General features: G+C 42.9%; 1 non-coding gene across 1 annotated transcript; it reads left to right on the plus strand.

Annotated features, from left to right (window-relative positions):
- The first annotated feature begins 9,057 nt into the window (after window positions 1-9,057).
- LOC124721709 lies at window positions 9,058-9,164 on the plus strand. Its single transcript, XR_007006378.1, has one exon. It is a non-coding gene; the product is annotated as a U6 spliceosomal RNA (small nuclear RNA).
- Window positions 9,165-19,798: the final 10,634 nt, after the last annotated feature.

Raw genomic sequence — 19,798 nt, forward strand, 5'->3', positions numbered from 1 at the left:
TTAACGGTAACCGTACCGTAGGTACAACCATGTCAGAGGGATACCAGTAGAGAGGCCGGACTGACTTACGGCTCTTGGAGAGAGGAAAGAGTCTTTTCAGTAGTTGAAGAAGCAACAATGTGGATAATGACTAATCTAGCTTAATAGAATTAGCCATTAGGGTTTGTTGGCACTGCGGCGCGGTTGAGTGAAGGGGGACACTACTGCCAATATATTTCCCATGGACGATCAGCTACGCTGTATGGTTTAATGATAATGACGTTTAACTGCTTTATATTAATATCTGGAAGCATGTCATAGCTGGTGCTCAGTCTTTGCTTTGTGTCATTCATAGCATGTAGATCCATAGTGTTTCAGGTAAAATTATTTTTTTTCTGTATAATATGGCTGAAATACCAACGATTAATACTTATAAAAAATCTCAGATCCATTGAATCTGGTAAGAGCCGAATGTCTGTATTCGTGAAATCTAAGTAAAAAATGCTACAATAAATACTTTATAGATTTCGTGCTCCATAGCTGTTACATAATAAATAAATTTTCTATCCTCTAGAGCTGTTAAACACGAGTTTTGGTGGATAAATAATTATGGCAGATGTACATTGTTACTGAAATCTGTTATACGCAATCTAGACAACAAAACAGGAAAATAAAAAGTGTGTGAAATATCTGTAGCAACATACATAGTTAGGCAGTAAAACTTTTGGGGAAAACTAAAGACTATGAGTATTTAATGCTACAGCGTCATGAAACTGAAATGTAAATAAATGAAATACAAGGAAAATAATTGTTGTGTAAGCGCTGCCAACACAGAGGTATGAAAGTAAATAACCACGCTTGTATTACGCTCGGCAGCTGAATAAACATTGTGTTCGAACTAATTTTTATCAATGTCTGGAGCGCTGATTCCATAATTTACACGTAAAAGATTTAGGAAACTCTGTATTTTGTTACTTGGAATTCCTACAGTACGTTACTGTTTCGGTGTTTGTGTTTGATGAGCCACTTTTTCATAAAAGTTTACTCACTGCATACGTTACGGAGTACGTTGATATTGAAATGGATTTGGGGTGGAGATAAACTGATTTTGTTTACCCATGTTTCCAATCAACTCTTACGACCTTAAAACAAACCAACGCTTCAGCTGCATTTCCATTTCAGCTTGATTAAATAAACGTCGAAACCAATCAACTACCGATTTCCCCTTATTTCTGTATTTCAGCCAGCGAAAATTTTACCAGAAATGTAAAACAGTTATAAATTTCACCGTGAATGAATGATACTAGATTATTCAATTCTGTACATACTCCGATCTAACTCTTATTTATCAGTGGCAAAAGAGATTTAAATTCATGAATTCCTCTCCACAACGGCATCTGTGCAGATTCAACATTCGTGGTGTCCGTTCAGTTCTGCGCGCCACCACCTGCTTGAATGCTCATTATTAGTGCTGACAGAATACCCTTTGTTTTACCTGGCATTATCCCAGGTCATAACGAGGTAGATATGTCAAACTCGCCTTGTGTTATCTCATGTGAAAGTGTGAGAACGTCTTCGAAACGCTTATGAATCGTGTAACGACGGCGAGACTTGGGTACTAGCCCAGTATTCACCTATTCGGATGTGGGAAACCACCTACAAATCACATCCAGATTGGCCGTCACGTCGGTTCTCATCGTTAATAAGAATGGGGAAAACCGACCGGTTAAAACTGATACCGGTATTTCAGTTCTGAATAAACGGTATTTTTGGGGAATTTTTTGGTCGCAGTTATAACAGGTGTTTCTTTATTTTTACTAACAAACGAGTAGAAATTCAAAATATCAGCTCGCCATAGCAGCAATGCTAAAATTATTCGTTTTTAAATAAACCATTTTTATTCGTAAAATTTGCGTTAGTTCGAAATACAGCGTTATCATAGTAAATAGGTGAAGCGATCAGTGCTGTTTAATAACAGTGCTGACAAAATCGAGTAACAAACACATGACATGAGAAATAGTATAGCACTGTATAATGTCCCCGTTGTCATATGTCATGGCTTAAGATACACGAGTAGTCCAGTGTAAAAGACTTCTCCCCCACCTGGACTACACGGCAGCTTCTCGCTGTCGTCGCTGCACGTGCTTTGTATTGCAGAACGGATCAACACTAGGATGTAAATATTGTCATAAAGAAACGTACAAATGAAATACAAAACTTCTTATACTTCAAAAGATGAAAGATTTGTCTGCTATTTATATGAAACAATAAAAGAGGAGGGAAGTTATGGTGACATTAATACTCAGTAACAGTTCATTGATAGTGTTCAATAAAAATAGGGAGTAGCTGATCTGTTGCCTTGTCTACATAATATGCCTCTATCTGCTTGTAGCCCTTCACAAAATAACACGAAAAATAGTGTTCTTCAACCTCAGTTTTCAACTTTTAGTACTGACTATTCGTAATATACAAATATATAATATACAAAAAATTGGAATCAGTAGGAGATAAATGTAATTTCTTCGTAGTGTTCAAAACTCATCAATTTTCGAGAGAAGCAGTGAACGGTGGACGGACTAAGACTTCTTTTATTTGTCTATTTAATTTAACATTTGATTCTATGTATCTCGAAAATGAGAGAGTAGAAATTTTTCAGTCTTTGTTCGTTTTCTACTTTTATTATGGGAAATAATAGGAATAAAAGCTGACAATCAGTTATCTCAGAAAGCTGTTGTTTTGAGTGGTTTTAATAGTCACATTAAACTGGAGTGGAAGAAACCGATGTAACCGAAAACTTGATGTTTCATCGCTAAACGCCATCCCTACTCGTTGATGCGCTGGGGGTATTCGACCTGTGGTTGGCATTGCTCCCCGAATTCCGGAGGCGGCAGACTGACGCCCGTGGCTATGCGGGTGGGTACAGTGCTCGTTAGAATAAAAGTGGCCGTCACCCGTAGCCTCATATCACTTCAGGTCTCCCAATTCGCTCACTGTCATCAGAGGTCCCAACGTTTGTGATAAGAGTAAGAGTATCATGTCTTCCGTCGCAGATGTTAGGTTAGCTCCTCCTCCAATAACAGAAGAGTCGTGGTTCCTGATAATGCGCTACTTAAAACTAGTAAATTCTGACGAAAGACTAATACAGTCGGAAGAGGCCGTGGGCCTCTAGATTGGCAGTTGTTGTGGTTGAGAACGGAATCCCTTACCCCCATCCTCCCTCCTACTTACAGTGCGAAAATGTCTTATGGAAACCTAATATGAAGACTGAGCGTGGATTAATACAGTAATTGTTTATTATGTTGTTATTAAAATTTCAATATGTGTGAAGCAGGCCACTATCCTGAGTGAAAGTGAAGAAGAATTACATGATCTGCTGAACGGAATGAACAGCCTAATGAGTAAAGAGTATGGTTTGAGAGTAAATCGAAGAAAGACGAAGGTAATAAGAAGTGGTAGAAATGAGAACAGCGAGAAACATCGAGATTGGTAGTTACGAAGCAGATGAACTTAAGGAATTCAGCTACCTAGGCAGTAATATAACCAGTGACGGACGGAGGAAGGAGGACATCAAAAACAGACTAGCAATGGCAAAAAAGGCATTCCTGGTCAAGAAAAGTCTACTAATATCAAATATCGGTCTTAATTTGAGGAAGAATTTCTGAGAATGTACGTCTGGAGTACAGAATAGTGTGGTAGTGAAACATGGTCTGTGGGAAAACCGGAACATACTGGAATCGGAGCATTCCAGATGTGGTGCTACATACGAATGTTGAAAATTAGGTGGACTGATAAGGTAAGGAATGAGAAGGTTCTGCACAGAATCATAGAGGAAAGGAACATGTGGAAAACACTGATAAGGAGAAGGGACAGGGTAATAGGACATCTGTTAAGGCGTCAGGGAATGACTTCCATGATAGAGGGAACTATAGAGGGCAAAAACTGTAGAGGAGGACAGAGATTGGAATACATCCATCAAATAATCGAGGACGTAGGTTGCAAGTGCTGCTTTGAGATGAAGAGGTTAGCACAGGGGAGAAATTCATGGTGGGCCGCATCAAAGCAGTCAGAAGACTGATTACCAAAAAAAAATCACGCATTGGACAAGTATGTGCCGAAAAAGTGGGTTACGGACGGAAAAGACACCGTGGTTCAACAGCGCAATTCGGGGAATGTTCAGGAAGCAAAGACATTTGCACTCGCGGTACAAGAATGATCTGGAGAATGAGGGCAGGCAAAAGTTACTAGAGATTCGTGCTGCTGTAAAAAGAGCGATGTGCGAAGCATTCAACCACTACCACCGTCATACCTTAGCAAAAGATCTTGCTGAAAACCCAAGGTAATTCTGGTCTTACGTAAAATCGGTAAGCGGGTCGAAGGCTTCCATCCAGTCACTCACTGACCAGTCTGGCCTGGCAACGGAAGACAGAAAAACGAAAGCTGAAATTTGAAATTTAGCATTTGAGAAATCTTTCACGCAGGAGGATCACACAAACATACCGCCGTTTGAGTCTCGTACAGATTCCCCTATGGAGAACATAGTGATAGACATCCCTGGGTTTGTGAAGCAGCTGAATGGGTTGAAAATAAACAAATCGCCAGGTCCTGATGGGATTCCAATTCGGTTTTACAGAGAGTACTATACTGCATTGGCTCCTTACTTAGCTTGCATTTATCGCGAATCTCTTGCCCAACGTAAAGTCCCGAGCGCCTGGAAAAAAGAGCAGGTGACGGCTTTATATAAGAAGGGTAGAAGGACGAATCCTCAAAATTACAGACCAATATCCTTAACATCAGTTTGTTGCAGGACTCTAGAACGTATTCTCAGTTCGAATATAATGAATTTCCTTGAGACAGAGAAGTTGCTGTCCATGCATCAGCACGGCTTTAGAAAACATCGCTCCTGCGAAACGCAACTCACCCTTTTTTCACATGATATCTTGCGAACCATGGATGAAGGGTATCAGATGGATGCCATATTCCTTGACTTCCGGAAAGCGTTTGACTCGGTGCCCCACTGCAGACACCTAACTAAGGTACGAGCATATGGGATTGGTTCCCAAACATGTGAGTGGCTCGAAGACTTCTTAAGTGATAGAACCCAATACGTTGTCCTCGATGGTGAGTATTCATTGGAGGTGCGGGTATCATGTGGAGTGCCCCAGGGAAGTGTGGTAGGTCCCCTGTTGTTTTCTATCTACATAAATGATCTTTTGGATAGGGTGGATAGCAATGTGCGGATGTTTGCTGATGATGCTGTGGTATACGGGAAGGTGTCGTCGTTGAGTGACTGTAGGAGGATGCAAGATGACTTGGACAGAATTTGTGATTGGTGTTAAGAATGGCAGCTATCTCTAAATATAGATAAATGTAAATTGATGTAGATGAATGAGAAAAAGAATCCCGTAATGTTTGAATACTCCATTAGTAGTGTAGCGCTTGACACAGTCACGTCGATGAAATATTTGGGCGTAACATTTCAGAGTGATTGAAGTGGGACAAGCATGTAATGGTAGTTGTGAGGAAGGCAGATAGTCGTCTTCGGTTCATTGGTAGAATTTTGGGAAGATGTGGTTCATCTGTAAAGGAGACCGCTTATAAAAAACTTACGACCTATTCTTGTGTACTGCTCGAGCGTTTGGGATCCCTATCAGGTCGGATTGAGGGAGGACATAGAAGCAATTCAGAGGCGGGCTGCTGGATTTGTTACTGGTAGGTTTGATCATCACGCGAGTGTTACGGAAATGCTTCAGGAACTCGGGTGGGAGTCTCTGGAGGAAAGGAGGCGTTCTTTTCGTGAATCGCTACTGAGGAAATTTAGAGAAAGAGCATTTGAGGCTGACTGCAGTACAATTTTACTGCCGCCAACTTATATTTCGCGGAAAGACGACAAAGATAAGATAAGAGAGATTAGGGCTCCTACAGAAGCAGTTATTTTTCCCTCGTTGTGTTTGGGAATGGAACAGGGAGAGAAGATGCTAGTTGTAGTGCGAGGTACCCTCCACCACGCACCGTACAGTGAATTGCGGAGCATGTATGTAGATGTAGATGCCCGGAAATGCATCGTTGGCACAGTAGTTGGCGCTGACGAAGAAAATTTCCTCCGACCATGTGCCGCGTGTTCCTTGTGTGTTGCAGGCTGCGCGATTGACGCAGTGTAGGGTATGCAGCAAAATGGTCCGGTATTCACGTCGGGACTAGCCGAGATGGTGTTTGTATGCGGCTAGGCAGACGGAAACGGTCGAGAGGCAGCACGGTTATACTATAACATGTACCGTCACTTACACCAACCACGTCGCACAACATTTCAAGCCCTGTTTGGGCGTATTGTGATCGTGATGTGTTTCAGCCAGACGAACGTCCAGGGAGGTGGCGGACTGTGCGCACACCAGATCTGGAGGACCAGGTTCTACAGGATATTGAGACGAACCATACAAGTTCGAGGCAAGTGGCCAGCCAACATGATATACACCAAAGTACTGTTGCGGATACATGTAGTAAGCGTTGCTTCACGCAGTGGAGAAAGGCAAAACAGAGGCACGCCGGCGACCGAGGCGTTGCGAAGTAAGCACGCACAGATAGCCTTGATGACAACAGCAGTCTACCGACAGGCTGACGCAAGGACGCACACAGACCGAGCGCCGAGCGAAGCCTGTAGAGTGCTGAGTAAGGGGAGGTGAGGCCAGCACGCTAAGTTACGCTGCAATATACTGCGGGAGTCGTAACAAAAAGCTACTGCCTATGGTAAAAAACGTCCTCCTGCCGGATATAAATAGTGAAGTGCAGGCAGCAACAGAGAGAAGCCATTAGGAAGCAGTTCGGATCTGAGGACGGACGTGGTCCGTGTCCGAATGTTCAATCTTCGTAGGTGACGATTCAAGAAGTCTGTTCCAGCTCGCAGCAGTCATCCGTTCGCCGCCAGATGTCAACTTCAGCTCTGGGGGTCGGCCCGACTTCGGCCGGCACCATGGCAAACTACAGCGAGAACTTCCAGCAGGACTGCCGCAGCACGGTCTTGGTCACAGGCGCCGCTGGGGTCTGACGTCTGGGCTTCACGGCAACTCGGCTCCACGGCGCGTGGTCCGTCCATGACGGGACCTCGCGGACATCGCGACTGACGGCTTCCCAGCCGACGGTGCAGCCGGCGTCGGCAGAGGACCTCACGGCGACGCGGCTCCGTGGGCGTGCCCGTACTGGGGCGCCGAGCGGCGACGAGTTCCTCTAAACCACAGGGCATCCTGGCTTCAGTGGAGCACTGGTGGCCTGAGGCTCCCGAGTGCGATCAGCGGCGCGCATTGCGCGCATTGTCAGAGAATCTACACAGCAGCAACCAGGCGGAGGGATCTCCAGGGCTCGGCAGCGACGACGAGGGAGAAATTGTAAAGAAAGTTCAATAAATAATTGTAAAACTCCACGCCGTCTCACTCTTTGGCGCAGCCACTGTGTCTGCTGCTAACAAGTGGTGCAGAAGTCGTAACAGTACTATTGTGTGTATCTTGCATGACAAATATGTGTGACCGTGTATGTTGCACTCAATGGAGGCCACTTTGGACATCTGTTGTGACTTGGATGCGAAGCAGCGCTGTGCTGTGTTCCGGGACGATTTGTTGTCGTTGCACGCACACCGTCTATTTCTGGACACCTGTTCATGGGCCTTTTTTCCTCCATTTCCAGTCAGGTATCCATCCCTGCGGTTTATCGGTTTTATTAATGTTCATCCTCTACAACATTTGCTCTCTTTACTAACGCTAATCCCGCCGTTAAATAATTCCGGTATGTAACCTCAGTGAGGTAGAAACACGCTAGAACAATAAGAAACAATATATTTCAGCTAACTTTACACGAACACTAGTGTTCCAACAGGAGGGAGGGTTTTGATAAGCTTATGTGGGCGATGTTGCTGATTACCATACTGATTGGTAAGAGTACGCGCCAACCCAAGAACGTCAAGTTAGCTCTGGGAGAGAGACAGCCAGCGTTTTGAACAAAACCATGCGTACCGAAGTGTGGCGAAACGTGGCGGGGCTGGCACCGCCGGTGCAGCTGCGATGTTTAATAACGTGGCGCTGCTGCGGGTTGCGGGCCCGCCACCGCAGAATGTTAATGGCCCACCGGCAGGTATTTTAGGTAATTGCCCGCCTGCCTCTGAATTAAATCTGGAACGTTCTTCTCGACGCGCAGATGCTGCCTGGCTGCAATAAAATCCCCAAATTCCGAGGAAAAATCGGATATTTGAATGCAGAGGCCGTCGAATTACCGTTTACGTTACCATAAACCGGGTTTGTTTCCACACTAATTCTCACTTAGAATATATGAAGGAATAAATGTACGACAAGTATCTGTCTTTAAAAATCTGGTAGCGTTGTACTCATTACAAGGGCTAAATCCAAAAGTTTCCGTTTGAGGGCGTTGCTTCTGCGTATAAGTAACGTAGTGCGACTCCGATACGAGTATACAGGGTGTCAGAAACTATACGTTCAAATTAATGCGGCCGGTATAGAACATCAAAACAAATACATTTTGTTGTGAAACGAAGAATCAGGCGGGAGAGCATCTCAACAGAAGAGAGGATTTAATCAAATTAGAAACGGAATTCTACAAAGCAATATACACCTCTGCTAAACAAAGTCAGACAGCAACCCTGTCGATCCAGACCCAACCGCCACTGAAACCATAACCGCTACAACAAACAGCGATTTTGGAACAACCATCACTGAATTGAAAAATGGAACGTAACCTGGAGAAGACAACATATAGAATGAGCTCTTAAAAGAAGCCCACGACCTCCTAACGCCATTCATCACAGAGGTGTTCTACAAAATCATACAAACCAAAGACATTCCCGATCAGTGGAATGTACTTTTGCACAAAAAAGGTACGAAAGATGACATGAAGGACTAAAGACCCATAAGCCTGATGTTTAACCTATATAAACTATTCACGAAAATATTAACAAGGCTATTAACAAAAACACAAGACTAGAACCAACCCTCAGGACAAGCTGGATTCCGCAAAGGATTTAGATCAGTGGACCATATTCAAACCACTAATTAGATAATAACCTCGTGGGATTATCTGAGCATACTCGCCTCGGCGGTATATATACTAAAATTGGAACGATACAGAGAAGATTAGCATGGCCCCTGCGCAAGAATGACACTCAAATCGTAAAGCGCCGGCACGGTAACTCAGCGCGTTCGGTCAGGGAGCTGGTTGGCCTCTGTCATAAAAAACTGAGAGAAAGGATCAACAGCGAATTTCAATGGATGTCATGTGACGTCCGCAACGATCAAAGACAACGATCAACAACGAACAAAATGAAAAAAAGAAGCGGTGTGAGGCGCTGCAGTCATGGACTGTGTGGCTGGTGCCGGCGGAGGTTCGAGTCCTCCCTCGGGCATGGGTGTGTGTGTTTGTCCTTAGGAAAATTTAGGTTAAGTAGTGTGTAAGCTTAGGGACTGATGATCTTAGCAGTTAAGTCCCATAAGATTTCACACACATTTGATCATTTTTTAAATCAGATAATAGAAAAATATACCTTGCTTTTGTTGGTTACAGCAAAGCATTCGATACCATCAAACACCCAAACATACTTCAAGCACTACTAAATCAAAGAGTAAAAGCAAAATACATCAAGTTACTAAGAAACATTCAAAACCACAGCTTCGCTAGAGCTAAAACCGAAAAGATAGGCCAACCTTTCCGTGTGGAAAGAGGAGTTAGATAAGGGGATCCGATCTCCCCAAAACTATTTACCTGCATACTGGATATATTCAGGAAACTAAAACGGAATGTGCCTCAACGGCAAGAGACTAACAAATATGAGGTTCACTGACTACATAGTCCTCTTCGCCAAAACTGCAAGGGAACTGCAATGAGTGCTCCAGGAGCTTTACACACAAAGCAAGATAGCAGGACTCACAATGAACAAATCTAAAACGCAAGTAATGCAAATGAATTAGAAACCAGAAAATATCTTGAAGGAACTGAACTAATATATACATCACAATACATATACGTAAGGCAATAATTTCCTTTAACAATAAAATGGAAAAAGAAATAAAGCGAAGAGTTTCCCTAGATTGGAAAGCTACCTAGGCCTTAAAGTTGATATTGATAGGCTGAAACCTGAAGAGGAGGCTCAAAATGCAGCCGCTCGAAAGCTGCGTTTTTCCAGCGTTATGTCAGACTGGGCTCTCAAAGCCAAAGAGAGAAACACTCTACAGGTGTGCCAAAGGAAAATGCAGAGGAAGATCCTTGACATTTCTCTGAAAGACAGAATATCGAACAGCTCGATATACAAGATGTCAGCAACAGTAAACATAGCACAACGGGCTCCGAAGACCAAATGGAAATGGGGCGACCGCGTGGCGGGGCTGCAAAACGACAGATGGACGGCACGAGGTGCCACAGGGGGGGGGGACCCCTGCATCGGCAAGAAACTCCCAGGAAGACCAAGATGCAAATGGTTGGACTTATTCAGAAAACAAACAGGAAGGCGAAGACAGTGGACCATCATAGCCAGAAACAGAAAAGAGTGGAAAGAACTAGAACTACAACTAAGTGATCAAGTGTAATTCAATTTGTAGTGTACATTAAGTGCGGTACCCTCTTACGCGGACTATCTCAGTGCGCGAGTCTTTACAAGCAGCTACCCCTTTGTCCTCAATGAGACAACATAGGATATTTTCATTCATTCTTCATTCACACTGGTCCGCGAAGGCAATTTCTGATGCTACGGACGATTTACATAGAAGGTAGTTTAGCTTGTTAATCACAATAGTGGCATTCACAGGAACTGCTCGAATGCGCGATCATTGATCTGTGTGCATGCAGTATATCATCACACCATTGGTTGTCGTGTCCGTTCGAAGATCCTGGCATGTCCTGAATGGTACCCGGAGCAATTCGAGCGACGAGATCCTCATCTGTTTCCACGATGGTTTCACATACTAACTGCTTCATATGCGCCCACAAGAGGAAATCCAGGCACGTGAGGTCAGGTGACCCGGGCGGCCCGGCCACAGGGCCACCTCGGCTGATCCATCGATTCCCGAAGGTGTCGCTCAGCAATGTTGAAATGGCCTGGCGCCCCATCGTGCTGGAAGTACATCCTTTCCCTAAAATACAGAGGTACATCCTCCAGCAGTTCTGGCAACAAAAGTTCCTAAAAGCTGCGATATCTCCGTCATTTGAGACGGAATGGAAGAATGTATGGTCCATTCGACGTATCACCGGGAATGCTGGCTAACACATTAACAGCCGGCCGTTGTGGCTGAGCGGTTCTAGGTGCTTCAGTCTGGAACCACGCGACCGCTGCGGTCGCAGGTTCGAATCCTGCCTTGGGCATGGTTGAGTGTGATGTCCTTAGGTTAGTTAGGTTTAAGTAGTTGTAAGCTCTAGGGACTCATGACCTCAGATGTTAAGTCCCATAGTGCTCAGAACCATTTGAACCATTAATACCAAAACACTGTTGATGAGCACGAGCTCGCGTACGCCGTGGGTTCACATCTGAACTAACATTCGAACTGTGGAGATTTGAATGGCAGTACACATTCCCAGTCAGTGACACCGATACAGCAGCTCACGCCAGCACCAGTAAAAAAATGTTACCTAACATTACAATTTTACTTCAAAGACGTTATGTTTCTTATCGAAATATGTTTGTTTTGATGTTCTCTACCGCCTGTATTAATCTGAAATGATAGTTTCGGCACACACTGTACAAGCACCGACATGTGTGCACGGGACTAGTATGGCGCTCGTGTCTTTTCGTCGTGCTTGCGGTATGTGCGGAAACGTGAACTATGGAGACGTCATTACTAAATTCGTCGAGACAGGTCCTATGTGCTGCTTTTCTTTTCGTAGCCGTCGAAGGACAAGCAGCGGAAGACATCCGTCTGAGAATGAAGAATTTGTATGGGGCAGCATGTCTGTCGAAAAGCGTCAAGTACTGTGCTGGTTGCGATTCGACACAAGATGCCCGTCGATCAGAGAGCTGCTCAGAAGTTACGCCAAGTCTAGCGCCAGGCACTCGAGCAACCGCCTTACAGCTCTGACCTCACCCCATGCGATTATCACGCCTCCGGCCACTCACGAAAGGCCTTGAAAATTGGACGATTCCTGTCGGACGTGGATGTGCAGCAGGCAGTTGCGGACTTCTTCACACTACAGGACACAATTTTGCCGGATTGGCTTACCGATTAGAGCCTTTACGGCCTTAGAACAGACACCTTTTGATCGGTCCTTATACAAATTAATGAAATCATGAATTTTTGCTAGAAAAAATAGCATAACTTAACTGGCTTCAAGATGACGCGAGGAATATAAAACAAAACAGTTTACACCAGCAATTTACGTAATTCATTTTTAGAAGCATTATGAAAATAGATAGCTGAGGAAATGATTAACTCTTCATTTCTACAATTAACTCAACAATTATTATGGTACATGAGCTATAAAATAATTCTAAATCAACCTAAGTCGAATTAAGTAATTTTAAAGAGCTGCGGTGTTATGGCCGTGCAAAGGTTGCATAATAATTAGCCTCTTAATTGGTGTCCGATTTTGGTTATGATAAATTCATACATTTAGCCTGAAAGAGTTTTTATCTTTATCTTTAAATTTTTGTCTTTTCTTTATTGGTTTAAAAATTTTATTGATTTCATTTTTTTTTTTTTTAAGAAATCGAAGATTAATAGAAGAGTTGGTCAGAAGTCACGACTAATAGAAAACGTTGATTCATTTTCTGGTACACTACACTAGAAAAACTGATTAACTACCACAGAAGTTGCAGCTCCAGCTTCTCCGGTTAACATTAAAGTGATTTGTCTGCAGAACTTCTAATATTGCGTTCAGATACTGCCATGGGCCTGATACAGAGACACAAGTAGAGTTTCAGGGGCCAGTGTCCTACGCGGATGAAAGTGTCCCGTATATTATTACTTGATTACAAATATTGACACAGACTTGTGAGATCTCCAGAAAATTGGGTAAAGCTACGAGATGTGCAGTATGTTAACAGTGTAGGACGTGTAATGTACTGGAAATGTAAGGACGCGTAAGGAACTGAAAATCAGAGTGATGACATTCTCTCAGATGCCGTGTAACCGAGAGATTGAAATCACTGTCAGTAGTTGAGGTTGTTAAATGAAGCTTATAGTAGTGTAGCTGACAACTGTCTGATGATAAGTGTCTTAAGATAGATTGAAGAAAGGAGGGACGACATATGCATAATTTCTACTCAACGTCACGCTTATCAGAGATTACTGGACAAGCACGAGTGACAGTTAAAGAATCGGACGTGACCTCAGTTATGGAGCCACACTTAGAATCAACGGTCACAGTAATAGTGAGCACAAGCAAAAGACGCTAATGAACAAAAGCAAAGTAAGATACGATAAACCATGCTGTGTCAGTTACGGAAGCTGCAGTGTGCAAACTGCGATGGTTACTTAAAAATCTGTATCAGGAACTAAAACGAGAGCAGTGCAGATCGGACAGATGATAGTTCAGGCTGATCGTGGCTGCAGAAATGACGTTGCAACAGGCGCTGTCTTAGAGATAACGAAACTCAAACAAAAGTAAAATACAAAGATATTAATTACATTTGTGAAAGATGTATATTGTCATTACTTTCCGGGGCGAATACTTGTTGAAAAACAGGTCGGAGAATGAGACTGAGGGAAAGGATGCGAGAGGAAAAGGCAGGTTTTATGGTTGGACGACCTTGGGTGGATAATATTTTTAGCCTTAGTCAAGTTAGCCAAACGACGTTTGCTAAGAACTGTGGAGTTAGAAAAACTACACTATTCTATAGCCATCATCAACGTACTATGTGAAACGAGAGAGTGCCACATATATTAACAGGGAGTTCTGCGCTCATAGGTAGCACACCCCGCCTAGTACACGTCCACCGCTCGAGGGCCACGTCGCCAAGTTACGGCACCTGAGGATGGGCTTATAAGAGCTGGAAACCGGTCGTGTGATAATAAAAGAACTTTACAACTGAAGAGGTATTTTCAACCGCTGGTATAATGCTCAGTTGCGGATGTTCCTCCAACAGGATTGTTTGTACGTAGAATCAGTTATAAATTCCTGTGGCTGTGTAGCAGATGTGAAAAGCAGGAGCCATCATGCAAGAGGAGCAATGAAGATGGTCAATGGAGTTCTATGGAGTAGGGAAACATCAAAAGAAAGAAGAGGAGTCTGCTTATAGGTTGAAAAAATACTAGTATGTGGAGCAGCCACGGATGAACTTCGGCGAGACGACAAAGAAGTAAAATACAAGCCAGCACGGGTTGGTTAAATAAGGAGGATGTCCACAACATAGAGGAGAAGAAGTGAGGAAATTAGGGAGATAATGGATATGGAACAACCAGTCGTGCAAAGGATTGCAAAAACGGTTTTTTGCAGTGATGTGTCATGTTAGATGAGAGGAGCAATTAGACGATGGAGCAAATCAATCCTGGAATTTTGGTCGCCGGGAAAGAGGAAGCACGGACGGCTGACAATAGTATCGAGAGCGGGATGATTGGAATGATGAGAAAGAGAGATCTGAAACACATGACATTGGGGGGATGGGGACAGCTGAAGAGTGGAAAACCATTAAAAGTAAAGGTAAGTACAGAGCGTTGAGACGCAGACAGCCTTTCCTTAGTTTTCATCATTTTTTTAACAAAACCACCTGATAATAGCTGTCGTAGCACAGCCGTTTCTGCTGCAGCTTATTCGTGTGACCAAGGAAATTGTAATTCGTGCCAATGCAATCAACATGCTGCATTGTCTCTCAGAAAGTTTCATCTCTCTGTTACTTGTTACTGTGTTCACTAATTCTTGATATGTGGTGAAAATAACAAAGTCGTTTCCACCAATTAAAAAGTTATTGTCATTTGAACCATCTCAGTCTGCAGGGCGTTCGCAACTTCTGAGGAAACACACCTTCTCATCGTATTTGGTATTGCACAAATAAGCCTCCGAATTGATACAGTTCTTATCTCGAGAAGATATCATTGCAAGTTGTTTTGAGTGACTATTCCAAACGGGTCATTAAAATACTGTCTGTATCTGGGCAGACTATGTGATATCAAATATCGCCATCACCAAAGAATAATAATTTCCCTGTTTTATAAAATTAATTAATAATTTGGTTTCCAATTTAGTTTGAAACTTTCACTCTTAAAGTGATAATGATTTCAGTTGAATCAGTTGATAAATCACAGATCTTGTGTCAAGAGGTACTCGCAATGATTGCCACCAGCCTTGCCTCGTTGAATACACCGGTTCCAGCAAGATAACTGAAGCTACGAATTTTCGGGCGTGGCCGGTACTTCGATGGGTAACTTCTGGGTATGCCACGTGCTGTTGGCTGCTTTCCCCCTGCCTTCACGGGTGGCTGATAACCAGACTTCGCGCCAATGTACTGGAATAAACTGCAGACATCTCCTCAGTCTCTCATGGAGCGAGGGTCTGCAACGCTGTTGATGGTGATCCGTTATGCCGATGGAGACGTTAAGCTCTTCGGCGAGCTTGCTGCTACACGAGAAGTGTAGGTTATGCTCCGGCGCCGGGTGTCATCCTCTCCCCTCTGTCGTCATCATCCATCACAAATATGACACCATGCTACTCGCGTCTATTAAAGTCACCTACTTTTATCAAATACAGTTAAAACACACAACTCAAGCACTTCTCGAAGGAAAAGTGCCATTGGGAGCGATGTACAGGAAAACCTTTCCAATTAGGCTGTTGAACCTGCCCTTCAGGGTGTTCAGTCAACAACGCCATACTACTTTTCTTGTATCGAAGTAATGAAAGATTCTTACACAGAAGTTTGGATTCCTGTCTGACACAGCCTCTCACATTCTTGTGTGAACTCGAATTACACCTAGAAAATATGTTAATTGTCGTCCTCTCTGAAAATCATATAATTAGCAGATTTAAATGCTAGGTTTATTAGACAGTCAGAACCTGTAATATCATTTGAACAGTACAGAACACATTGAGGAGTTTGTCCAACTAAACCATCGTAACACTCAGTCGTATTTTAAGCCACCGCACTTATCAATTGCAAATATGTTTGGAAAGATAGGTAACTGACTTGGTAGCAAAATACGAAAATTACATACTACACTGTGATATCAAGAACATGCAGTGTTTTTGCACCAACGTTTCAACATGGACTGGTGGAACTATCTGTTAAACGGTTAAGGCAGAGAAAGTTTGTTGTTTCTTTTTATTCCCATCAGTCCTGTGAATGGTGTGATGAGACGAGTCGCAAATTCCTCAACTGTGCCAACATTTTCATCTCAGAGTAGCCCTTGTACCATAGTTCAACAGTTAGTTTTGGATGTTTCCAGGGCTCTGATTTCCGCTACAGCTCAAGGGAAATGAAAGTTTATGTCGTAACACATGTCCTATCAATGTTTCCCTTCTTCTTCTCAGTGTTTCCCGTATGTTCCTTTCTTCGCCAATTCTGCAGGGAGCCTTCTCATTCCCTACATTATCAGTGACATAATTTTCACCATTCTGTAGCACCACATCTCAAATGCTACGATTCTCTTCTGTTCTGGTTTTCCCACAATCCATGAGTCACTAACATAAAATGCTGTACTCCTTATGTGCATTCTCAAAATTTCTTCCTCAAGTTAAAGCTTATGTTTGATATTAGTAGACTTCTCTTGGGCAGGAATGCCCTTTTCGCTAGTGCTAATCTGCTTTTCACGTCGTCCTTGTTTCTTCCGTTATGGGTTATTTCGCTTCCAAGGTAGAGGAGTTCCTTAACTTCGTATATTTCGTGGCGACCAATTTTGATATTAAGCTGCTTATTATTCTCACTTCTGCTACTTCTCATTAGTTTCGTCTTTTTTCGGTATATTCTGTACTCATTAGACAGTTCGATAGTTTCAGCTTTATCTTTTACAGAAGATAGTAATATCGTCATCAGTACCTATCGCTGATACCGTTTAATCATTAATCTGAAGCCTATTCTTGAACATTTCTTTTATTTCCGTCGTTGTTTCTCATACGTGTCCATTGAACAGTAGGAGCAAAAGACTACACCATTGTCTTACATTCTATATAATTATACTCTTCATAATCAGAGCATATTGTTCTTGGTCTTTCAGTGTTATTGTCCCCTCTTGGTTCTTGTAGATAATGTATATTAGCCGTCCTTCCCTATAGCTTACCCGTATTTTTCTCAGCGCAGCGTTTTAGGAAATCCGACGGAGTGTTAACTATCCCTTCTGGCATGTTTGATCTCACGTATTCCCTAGATCTTTCTAATTCGGACTCCAATCCCTTCCCTATCTGCTCCAGTTTCTTCTTGTCTCACCCCATGAGAAAATTCGTACCCCTCAGTTGTTTCTCCGTGTACTCGTACCACCTGTCCACTCTTACCTGTGTGTTTTAACGTTGGATTACAGGCATTATTAATTTCCTGTCCTTGCTTTTAATTTCACCGAAGGTTGTTCTGACTTTTCTATATGCTGAACCTCTCTTCCCGACATTCATTTCCTTTTCGATGTCTTCATGCTTTTCCTGCAGCGAATTCACCTTGTTTCCCTACACTTCCTATTTATTTCGTTCCTAAGTGATTTGTATTTCTACAGTCATATATTTTGATGAATATTTTTGTACTTCCATTTTTCATCGATCAACTGTATTATTTCTCGTGCTACCCAAGTTTGCTTTGCATTTATCTTCCTCGTACGTTTATCTGCCCAAAATCTGTGATCGCTCTTTTTAGAGATGTCCACTCATTTCAGTTGAACTCTTTTATCGTAATATCCACATCTTTATCGAATTTCAAACGCCTCTCAGCGTTCTTGAGTACTTCAGTACCCAACTTCATTCCATAATGGTTCTTCCAAGCTATTCTCTTAAGCTTCAGTTTACTCTTCATCACTACTAAATTCTGCTCTGAGTTGATCTGCTCTTGGGTGCGCCTTACAACATCTGATTTAGGAATCTCTGACCATGATGTAATGCACCTGGAATGTTTCCGTGTGTCCGGGCCTTTCCTACGTATACGTGCTCCTCTTGACATTCTTGAACAGATTACTCGCTGTTACTAGCTGAAATTTGTTGCAGAACCCAGTTCGTCTTCCTTCTCTCTCATTCCTAATGGCTAGCCATTATACGGCCACAATTCTTTCTTTCTCTCTTTCTCCTAAAACCACTTTCGCATCCCCCATGACTATTAGGTTATCATCTCCCTCTACCTACTGTATCACCCATTCAGTATCATCATACTTTTTAACAGTCTCTTCATATTCTGCTTCCGACTTAACACTTATACCTGAACTATTTTGGATCCGGGATCTGATGAGACCTACAATGTCACTGAACCGTTCACGTTAACTCCTTCTCTTCCCATTCCTACTCTTCATAATGAGTCCTATTCTCATCATACCATTTTGTGCTGCCGTTGGTGTTACCCTATATTCTTGTGATCATAAATTCTCTTCTTTAAACTGGTAGGTTCTGAGAGTAAGAAAGTATCAAGCGTAAGAAAAATAAAAAAAAAATAGATAGTTATTTCTTTACCACAGAGCCTATACTACAAGTATCGAAACAAGCAAAAGTGTTTCGGCACAACAGACAACCTTTTGATTACACCGATCAGCAGACTGAAAAAAAGTCTTTAGATTCTGATAAATGTACAAGAATGCAGCTTGTCCTGTAATAAACATTACTGTAGCCGACACTTTAGGTGCTGTACAATAAGCATCTTGGAGGCAGACATTGAAAACATAAATCAAAATAATTTTCAAACGCAAACGTTCAAACTTTATGAAGGCATATGTCTGAGGCCATTAATAGGCAAAATTTAAAGGAATAAGAGGTTGTACACGTTACATACGTAAACCACTTATCCAAAGTTTTTAAAAGGGAAGCTTTTATACACGTCTATGAAGCAAAGTACTGTCATTTATAATCAATACTAGAAACAATAGTGAAAGAGAACGTACTACATGCCCGTTAAGGACGTCGATATACGTTTAATGCGTCGGAAAAACTACGGCTAGTAGAATGACGGGTTAAGAACGACAAAAGGCACTAAATGATGACAGAAGTTTAACAAGTTAACGCCCGCCATAAGTAGATCTCATCACGGTTCCTGCATGTCAGTCATGGACGACGAAGGTTGCCACGTCCACCAATCAAGGCAGCAGGGAACTCGGCAAAACGAACAACAGCACGTGGCCTTGTCATCTCGCAGACAGAGTAAGCGAAGGCATGGTCTGCGTGGCAAACACCAGCAATCCTAACACAGGGAGCAGTGCACGGCAGTACCTCGGCACAAGCCACGATTCCTAGCACGGCTTCGTCCAGTGGCCAACTCTCCGACGACCTCCAGCCTATGGCCCCCTGACCAGACATCCCAGCTCGTGTGGCTCCCAAAAGCGCCACCGCAGGTGATGTCCGATGATCCGTAACTGAGAAACACGACTGAAGAGGTTCAATAAGTACCAGAACCGATATAGAACGCACATGCATTAAGATTGAGCGTTTGAATTGCCCTTTTTACATTTGCAAGCTCCCTTCCCACGTTCAAACTTCTGACATTCCACCCTCCCACTCATGAAGTAATGCCCTTTGATTGATTATTCCATATTTTTCCCATGATCACCTCCCTTTTGGCAGCCGTCTTCCGGAGATCTGAATGGGGAACCAATCTGGAATCCTATGCCAATGAAGAGACTGTCATGACACTCCAAGATTACAGACCATATGTCATATGGATACAATTTACATGTCCCTAATGCAAAAGTTTCCGTTGCCCACTGCATTCTCGTGCATTGTCTATTCTTCCGGCTTT

The sequence above is a fragment of the Schistocerca piceifrons genome, chromosome 1 (genome assembly GCF_021461385.2).
Source record: "Schistocerca piceifrons isolate TAMUIC-IGC-003096 chromosome 1, iqSchPice1.1, whole genome shotgun sequence".
Taxonomy (NCBI): domain Eukaryota; kingdom Metazoa; phylum Arthropoda; class Insecta; order Orthoptera; family Acrididae; genus Schistocerca; species Schistocerca piceifrons.